The 10,123-nt window shown below is 35.6% G+C and overlaps 1 protein-coding gene across 3 annotated transcripts in view; it reads left to right on the top strand.

The window, feature by feature from the left end:
• Positions 1-952: 952 nt before the first annotated feature.
• tp53i11a (tumor protein p53 inducible protein 11a) overlaps positions 953-10,123 on the top strand; it is a 31,897-nt gene continuing 22,726 nt past the window's right edge. Inside the window, exons 1-2 of one of the 3 annotated variants that reach the window (XM_051115939.1) lie at positions 953-1,050; positions 2,980-3,088. The gene's annotated coding sequence lies outside the window, so the exon portion shown is untranslated. The other 2 variants (XM_051115938.1, XM_051115937.1) reach the window with 2 other exon arrangements.

Below are 10,123 nucleotides of genomic sequence, written 5' to 3'. Positions count from 1 at the left end.
TCAAGTGCTGATCAATCTACAGATTCATTTAGCTCACAACAGTCTGCATTGATAAATGGCTTCTGCTGAGGCGCTCAGGCAAAAATCTTAGATTTGTTTTCGTGAGAGAGATTAAAGCACCTTTGCTGTATTACATGAATTGATTGAGTGATTCAGGCAATAAAATAAATGTTTACAATAAATTACAGATACCCAACAGCTGCTTCTGATTTATGCTGAACACAGCATGTCCACTAGTTCACACTAAATTGGCTGCCTTATAGTCCTCATTTCTTGTCTTTAATAATGAAGAACATTCTGTCAGGTCAGATGGGCTATATCTCATTAACTCAGACGTTTTGAGTCCAGTGTCCAATTACACAAGTTGAAATTCCAATATCATCATATTTTTGTAATGGCTCTTGGGTAAAACAGAGAACATGAGCTAACATGAATCATGGACACTGGCAGGCCACAATGTACCAGAAACTCTTGTTTTAAAAACTAGCAGGGATAGTTTACACAAAATTGAAATTATGTAATTGTTTACTCACCCTAATAACATTCTCTGTGTTCTGTTTGGAATATGATGATAAAAGTTAAATTTTTGGATAAACTATCCTAAGCTATGAAAAATGTTATGATTTTTTATTTATTTTTCTTACCCAACAAGGACATACTATACAGCATTTTAACATTTGTTATTTTTAATAGAATAAATATTGCTCTAAATGCTGTGTGTTTTCTGAATTTAAACTACAGCAAATATACCTGCTATAAGTTGTAATATCTCTGCCCTACTTTTAGCTAATGATCTGTCTTACTTTCCTTGAAAAGTGTGCGATGCAGTGCATAAACGTCTCTGTCTATGAATATCCAACAGAAACAACATTAATTTTTGTTACATTCATATGTATGAAGATGGTGTCATCAGTCTCAGAGGCATAGTCTGACTGCTTCATTGGCAAAAGCAGTCAATTTGGCACCTTCGACATGCATGCTGTCTGAGACACAGGGCTTTAATTTTACAACGAAGACAACGGGAATGTTTAGTCAGCTACATTTCTTACGGTAGGTTCCCTCCGCAGCCCGCGAATTCTCTTCTGTTCCTTACGGTAAGTGCGTGTGGCTTGTGTTTGGTTTGTGCGATTGACACAACTGTAGCATGCGAGCGGCGCACTACATCAAGGTAGCAAACAACAGCTTGTCTGCGAGAAAAGGTAAAAATTGCTAACGAATTATATTTCTTATGAAATGCTAGCTGCAGTTGTAATTATTCTACATTTAAAGTCAAGCAGTATCGCTGCTGGTTTTGTTCAAAGGAAGAAAAAGTGTTTACTAGGACAATTTTCTTTTTGAAGGCAGGGAGTGTACACAGTCACGTTTGGTCCGATTAAAAAACCTGGAATGAACTTCTGCGGTAATAAAATACTTTTAAACCGTTTTTCTGCCTTAGCTTTACACTAAAGTGGTTGGCATTAAGAAAAGTTAGCGAATAAATCAACTGTCTTCCAGACTCGATGTGTCATCTGTCCTAATGCTGTACATGTATACTGGCTTTGCACAGTTTGTCGGTCTCTGGACGAGCATTTTACAGTTTTAATAAAATAAATAGAGACTACATGAGTAAGTAAAAGCAACGGGAATGGTTTGAGACTATTTTGCAAGACAAGCTTAAAGTATACATAAACAAATGTCTGTTGAGGGCAATTTGTAACGTTTTAAGTATGTCTACCTGAATTTTATGTGATTTGAAGTGATTTTAAAATGTTCTGTTAACTATATTATGGCATTTTTGGTGTCTTTTTATTGCAGTATTTATACAATTCTAGCCAGTCAAAACTTCATAGTGCAGTGCTTTGCATTTTTCTGTTTGGGTATTTTAATATGAAGTGTTTTAAGATATTCTCCACTTCATTATGGACGTAATTAGTTCATGATTTGTATTATTGACATGCTATTGTCTTTTTTTTTTCCTTTTATCACTGTCAAAAGCCAAATCGATGTAGTTTTTTTTATTATTAAGTGGATGTAAATTGAAATTCAGTCTGTTACACTTTCTTATATGGCATTTATACCGTTTTATCAGGTTTTTTTTTGTATCTAAAGCACTCAGAGCATCAGTTAGGGAAAGTGTTTCAGAGGGTAAGCATAACAAATAGCCACAAGATTTCATTTTGCTTGCTTTGGAAATGGTTTGAAATAATGTGTAGTTATGTTTAATTGGACTTCATTTGATAAAAATTCCATCTATGCTGCGCAAATACAATTTAACCTAATGATACTCTCATCTAGACTTGTCTTGGTTTATAACTAAGTTTGTTAGTGACCCAAGTCACTTTTCATTAAAAAATGTTTAAAACATCCACATTGCATGTTTTTAAGTGATACCTATAATGACACATTTAATCAAGATTTACTCAGAGGCCAATGGGCCAGCCACAAGCCGAGCAAATAACAACGTGTTTAATTAGTAGTTGTTTAACTAACAGAACTGTAAATAGGATTTTGAATTTAAAATCGAAAACACTGCTGTTCTAATTTGCAAAGGTTATTTTTTAAAAAAAAATGAATTAATTAATGTATAATGCATTTTGATGAATGTATAATACATTTCTGATGGTTTTCAGCACACAGGGTAGATACAATAAACAAAAAACAATTTTTACTATATATATATATATATATATATAGAGAGAGAGAGAGAGAGAGAGAGAGAGAGATGACATAAAGCATTGATTGGTAAAGCCCTACCCAAGAACCTGAAGGCTTTCAGTGTTGCACTAACGACTTAAACGGACAAAGCAGAAATAGCTATTTTCTTTTCAATACCTTTAACAGATTTACAGTGGCTTCTAAATGAAATGGGCGCCTAATGTGATGTTTCTTACCATATAGAAGTACATTACAGGAAACACTCCTAATTGGGTCAGTCCCCTGTGCACTGTCTGACTTCTTTAACCTGCTTCACATTAATTAATCATTTTCTCTGTTCCTCAGATCTCTGTAGATGCATGGTGGAATGTGTGTCTGAGATTTTACCAGACGACGCTGGACCATATGTTCAGAGAGGGGGATTTTGAATTGTGTCCATCTCATTTGACTAGAAGTAAGTAGTTTACATCTGGGGTTGTTTTATGTTTTGGTATAATACTTATAAAACAACAGCATGTTTATAAGCAGTAATATTATTATTATTTTACTTTTACCATTAATATTTTTCTAAAGAAGATCTAAAGTCTAAGATGCAACACATGCCAGATTTGAAGGTGGTACTTCAAGCTTGAATTGTTCTGATGGAAAATATATTTTTTATGGAATGACCATACAGGTCAGGGGCCGGATTAACTGCCCTAACTGTTTTATTGCATTAATTTCATTATAATTAATTGCAATTCATTAACGCGTTAAATTGCCTGCAGCCATGATTTTTCATGGTCACAGGAGTCAATACAATCAGGACACTTAATAGGGTTGAATGAAATTCTTCCTAAAGCCTCTTTAGACATTGTGCCCTTTTGCTGTAGAAAAGCATTTATGTGAGGCCTTGGACTGAATCACTGAGGAAGATGCATGCTGTGCTTCATGAAGTGAAACATTAACAGCTCTGATTGAGGTAATGGCTCTGTGCTTAGTCAAATGACCGGATCATCAGTAACCCAAGGCCAGAAGGAAACTTGGTTCACATTCAATGGTAAATTTGTAGGTATAAGGTTAAGAGTGTGAGAGCTGTGGATTGATGTTGCAATAGATTGGGCGTATTTTCGGTTTCACCTGTAGTACTTCATGTTGAGCCTGGTGGTGGTAAAGGAAATGCTGGTTTTCTGGGCTATTAAACATCCAAAGTTGCAAATAGCAAGTGTTTTTTTTGTCTTCCTGTTTCTGCTAGAATCAGATTGAAGTTTAAAGCCAACGATTTTAGTCTTATTATCTTTACCACAAAACACCCCACCCATCCCAGCCATGGCATTTAGCTGCATCTGGCAGACTGACACTCCTATCTTTCCACATAAAAGCCCTCATCTGTCTAAATCTATAAATGTGCCTCACAGTTAAGTTCAATCCTTGCATTGACATTGTCATCATCATGTGACACTACATGACCTTTCTTATAAGAACATTCGGCAAGAAAATAAGTATAAACAAAAAGGAAAAAGCATCCAAACTTGTCAAGATTATAAACATCTTGTGTACTGAATGAGGTTTAAACATATGCATTACGTCATCTGTTTAAATTTAGTTTGTTATGGCCAATATTGTAAAGTAATAGAGGTACAGATGGCGGGTTGATTGAGGTTAATTATAAATGATGGTTTTATGCGATGCTTAGTTTCTAATGTTTCCATTTATGTAGCCAATGTTTACTCTGCTTTTTGAAGGATTTTCACAGAAGAATTTTGGAGGTTTTTAGTTAACTTCCTGTTTTGCAAATCAGTTTGACTTTGATGTGGCAGATGCCGTGTTTTCATTCAGAGAGCACAGTGAAGAACTTCTCACAATATCAGCCGATCGCCTGCCACATATTAGGCGATTATTTGATTTACTAAATTTCCCTTTGGATCAATAAAGTATTTATCTTTCTATAAATAGCCAATTGACCCTCCACACATATTATCCCGTGTCTAAGATATGATGATTCCTATGGCATGGGAGGCTCCATTCCACTTAACCATGTGAAATGACTTGCAAAGGGTCTATTGTAAAGCAAAGTGCATAGTGGTTGTTGCCTTTAAATATAAGCCAAATTGATTTTTCCTCACACATGGCCATGGAAAGAACATCCTCATCCCTTTAACTGTCTGGCACAGATGACTGCACAAAGCCAAAAAGGTTTTTCATCCTCCAGCCTAATTAGCTTTGGGGGTCTTTGTCAGGAACCTCTTTGTCAATAGCCGTACTAATTTCTTTTAATAACCATAGACTGTCTAAATGTTGCAGAGTTGACTAAATGCTCACCATTCTTATAGTGCACTGAAATGTCAGTCAGTTAGGAATGACTGCAGATGATGTTCTGTATTTTACTGAACTTCATAACAATAAACACATTTGTCGGGAGTCAGGCTGAACACTTTACCCAGAATCAATTTAAGATTATAAATGCATTATGATTATTTGCTCGTTGGCTGTGTGCAAAATCTTGGATATTTAGATATGGGCATTTACCACCTTTTGGCACTGAAGATTTTAGCCCAGACGTGTTGAATGCAGCAAGTTGATTTTCTTTCAAGTCACCACTGAATAATTGTTAAACAGGCTATAATTTGATACTGATTTGATGCCGTCAAAGTTTGATCGAGAGGCAGGCTTGTGATTTACTGGTTGAATAGTTTCTTTTGTTAGCTTGGTGTTCATGTTCATAGATGGCATATTACAGCTAAAGTTATCCAGCTAGCGTAAGCAAACAGCTTGGTTTATTATTGCTCTGAGCCATCGGGGAGGAAGAGTGTGGGAGACAAATTTTCTGTGAGCGAGTCAAATTATTGCTGTGATAACTGAAAATTCTGGTTTGCTCAGTTCAGCGTTTTTACAAATATCATGAGATGTTATTCAGTGTTATTAGATTTTAGTGGGCCATTAATCCCATATCATAGCTATTGTGTTGTTTTATGAATGTTTTTAGCTTGCCCTATAATAATATTAACTGCTTTCTTGACTTGTAGGAAACTTTGTTGATTTTAATGGAGAAGATATATTTTGGTCATGCTACTTTGTGCTGCTCGCTTAGGGTGTAGATACATTCAGATTATACTGAATGTATCTGAGTGCATTTGAAGTTTGCTCAAATCGGTATAAATATTACATTACAACTTTAGGATGTTATTTTAGTGTCTTTGATATGCTGTTTTTGGTAATATTTTGTGTTGATGTGTTATATCATTTTAAATGTGAAGTTTTAGTAATTCTGCACTCTAAAAAATGCTGGGTTAAAAACAACCATTTCTGGGTTATTTGGCAACCCAGCACTGGGTAAATATTGGACAGAACACATGCTGGGATCTGTATTATATATATATATATATATACAATATAGTTTATTCAATGTCAAGTCAGTCTTTTGCAATCATAAATCTTCAAAAACATTCAGTAAAGGTTTTAGGATGTGACAAGAGCAGCAAGAGCAGCCAATGGGAATCTGTGGGAAGAAAACTGCTATCAGTAGGCTGTTCCAGCTCATTAAATGACTTATATTCATGTTTGAAAAAGTAACATCAAAACAGTTTTACCTCGTGCCATCTTGTCTGTCAGATATTTAAGTTTCAAGCCGTTGAACACGTAGCGCAACCACAGCTGCAACATATGACAGCACAATCGCGTAATGTTTCAGGTAAAACTTCATGGTGGCACCAGCACATTGTTTGCTTTAATTGTAGATCCTTTTTAAACCAAAATTTAAACCAAAAAAAAAGGAAAGGAAAAAGGTGAGACTACAGATGTTTCATTCAGGAAATTTCTGCTTAGTCATTTTTTCCTCTTAGGACGGAACACAAAATGACCACTGACAAAGGTATCTAGTTTTAACCGGTTTGGCACAGACTACCCAACATTGCACTGACCTAGCGCTGGGTTAATGTGAGAGGGGGTTCATTATTTGTATTGACAGTGGAAAATGGCCCAGCAGCTAAGTTACAGAAAAACTACCCAGCACTTGGGTAAAAATATTAAAAATAACCCAATAAAATGACCCAACAGATTAAACCCAGCATTTGGGTTAAAAAAAAAGAAAAAAAAAAAAAGCGTTTTTTAGAGTGCAGGAAAAGCTACCCAACATCTGGGTAAAAATGTTAAAAATAACTCATTAAAATAACCCAACAGGTTAAACACAGCATTTGGATTAAAAAACTCAACACATGGGTAAAAATATTAAAAATAACCAAATAAAATTATCCCACAGGTTGAACCCAGCATTTGTGTTAAAATAATAACCCAGCATTTTTCAGAGTGCAGGAAAAACGACCCAACACCTGGGTACAAATATTAAAAAATAATCCAATAAAATGGCCCAACAGGCTGAACCCAGCATTTGGGTAAAAAAAAAAAAAATAACCCAGCATTTTTTAGGGTGCAGGAAAAACTACCCAACACCTGGGTAAAAATATTAATAAAAAAGAACCCATCATTTTTTAGAGTGTATTGTGTTTTTATGTCTATATAGTTTTTAGTTAATTTAGTGGATTATTTTAGATTTTTTGTTTTAGTTTTATAATTTTTAGTTTTTAATTTTATTTAATGTTTATTATATTTCAGTTAATGAAAAACATTTTTATGGTTTTAGTTTTAGTTAATAATAATAGCCTTGATCAATACTTAACTCACTGTAAAATGTAGCGAGCAATTCTGTTACAGAAATACTTGTGTATTTGTTAGAGCTTTCTACATAAAAAAATATTAAACTGCATGAAAATATTAAATTCTGCATTTGTACTTGTTAGAACTAACCTTTAAAGTAGAACCTTTACTACATTATGTTTCCAGTGTAGTAGTATGAAATATAACCTTATGAATTTTGTACAACAGCATGTCTTCCTGTCGTCCTTTTATTTGTATGGTGGAAAAATGAAAGTGTTTATTGTTTAGAGGCTGTCTGTTCCTGCTGATGAATCACCTCTTAGGTTGGAATATGAACATTATTCCAGCTCTGTTTTTCTTCACTGTGACTGTACTGCTTGTTCACATTATTTCCACTGAGGTGACTGAGAGCAGCTCCTGGACTTACGCACAGCAGGCACAGCTTTTCTTCACATGCCAGCTGCCAGAAAGCACAATTCACAGAAATTACGATGTGATCTGAAATTACAGAAAGGTAGCACTAGATGTTTTGATACAAATTAGGTGATAAATAAAAACAGTAGTGCCAGCTCAATTTTGGGCAGTGATTGTGGGAACTGTTTGTGCTCCAAAAATACAGAACAGTGAAAAAGCCATCAGCTCAAAACAGCTCATTTCAGTGTCTGCTAATTTACTGAGTTTAAACTTTATTCTGGAGGTGTTTCTTGTAGACATCATGCAGCTTTCAGTGGCAGTTCTGAAGATCCAGCGGAAAGCGTCATGCGGAGCTCTTCAAATCAATATGACAGGCCTGACAGCTTAAAGCATCAGACTTAGAAAGACCCACAGATTCTTTCAAAAGGTGTTGGTTCTGCTTGCAGCTAATGACTCTTAGCTGAAGGCACGCCATTATAATAATGGGGAAAAACCCCCTTCCCTGACAACTGAAATGGAACCTACATAATATAACACAGTGAACACATAGTTTAGATATTCAACACATCGTCACCTCCATCTCATTGCTTTCTGTGAGCATTAGATGCCTTGTTTTAAAGAACCTTTGCACTCCAAATTTGAGCTTGGGGTGAAATGTTTAATCTGTCAGATCCCAATTCATGTAATATGCATGACTGCAAATCCCACCCAGATCTGCACTGACCTTTCTTATCTGCTGAGTATGAGAGTGTGTTGTCATGGCGAAAGCTTGTGACTGATGTGTAGACGTGAGATCAGGATGTTCATCTCTGCTGAAATGTCTGTGTTGTGAAGGGTTCTCCACATTCAAACCCTGCTATTTTTGCAAACCTCTTCTACCTCGCATTGATGCAATGTTTTCTTAAGCAGCAGGAAGCAGTTAATGACTAGATTACTGCCAAACTGTTTGTTTAGGGTCAAGAGGGTTCTGTCACAAGAAGGTTACCGAGCAACAGGCCAAAATGCTACATGTTTTGTCATCGCTGGGTGCGTGCATGTAAAATCTATTTGAATTAATTGAGTTATTGAGAAATGATTTATTGTAGACGGGTTGAGGTTAATTATAGCCATATCTACAGTGTAAATACACCAGTGAAATGCTTCTGGTGCCTTACTTCATATGTATAATGTTAAAGGGATAGTTCACCCAAAATGAAAATAAGAGTTTCCAAAAATATCTAGTAATTAATTAGTAAAGTAAGTAAAGTAATTAATGACAGAAATTTCATTTTTTGGATGAAATGTTCCTTTAAATAATGTAGAGCTGCAATGATTCCTCAATTCTATTCGAGTATTCGATTAAAAAAAAAAATCCTCGATTACATTTTGCCCGTGTCCAGTAATCGGCAAAATACCGGAAGTGGTGCATTCCACATGCTAAACGCTACAATTCAACTAAATAAATATATGCGATGCAGGTTTAATATATGCGCTTTAATTATTTACATGCATATAGGTCATGTGCACACATCTTGGAGCAGCTCTGTTCACAGTAAATGCTGCTACACAAATTGTTATCATTTACATGTGTGGAGCGTCTCAAAATCCATCTCTGCATATTGTTGTGAGCTTTTATTATAATGTCTGGGAATGCAACATGCCCTATTTCATCAGATTTGTAAGGTAAATAATTTATAAACCAAATACAGGAGAATACATAATGCAATTTCAAAATAAAAGTTAAACCCTCACTCGTTTTGATGTCCACATATTCAAGAAATTACAGTGGCTGTAGCTTTTCTATCATAAAGAAATGGCCAAATAGTGAAGATTAAGTGGACATTTGAATTAAATGTTGTTGAGTCAATATTAAACAAGGATTAGATAGCCCAGTAATGTGTAAAAACAATCGTCAGGCTGTCGGCGCCCTCTGCAGGCATTAGATATACTGCGTAATGTACATTTGTTCTATTGTTTATACTAGGGTCTTAATGAAGACCCTAGACCCTTCTTTAGGGTCTTAATGAAAAGTCTATAATATACTTTGGTTAAAAATTCTCAATGGTACTGTAAAACAACACCCTTTTTACCTTGCCAAAATCAGCTCTGCAAAAATCATCCCATTCTGGTCGGGGCTGCTTTAAATGCAATTGAGCTCTGCTCGCCCCGCCCCTCTCTACTCTCTGTGGAGTGACGAGGCTGTTTACTTTAGCCGCATTCAGCCACGTTTAGCCGTTGAACTTACTAACTAGCACATTATTAGGAAAAGTGATCGCAAAGATTCATAAAAAAACCCCTTATACTCACTTCTGCTGTAAGTGAAGCTGGATCACGAATGATTTGCGCGAACATAGACACATTTATGTAGATCGGGAGATGCATTCCCTTCACAAACAAACGTAATTCACTGCATCATTAGCAGCTCAGATGTCGGGAGTAAATGATGACCACTACTTTCATTATT

This window comes from Labeo rohita, chromosome 7, assembly GCF_022985175.1.
Source record: "Labeo rohita strain BAU-BD-2019 chromosome 7, IGBB_LRoh.1.0, whole genome shotgun sequence".
Classification (NCBI taxonomy): Eukaryota; Metazoa; Chordata; class Actinopteri; order Cypriniformes; family Cyprinidae; genus Labeo; species Labeo rohita.
This window is presented reverse-complemented; position numbering and strand designations above follow the sequence as displayed.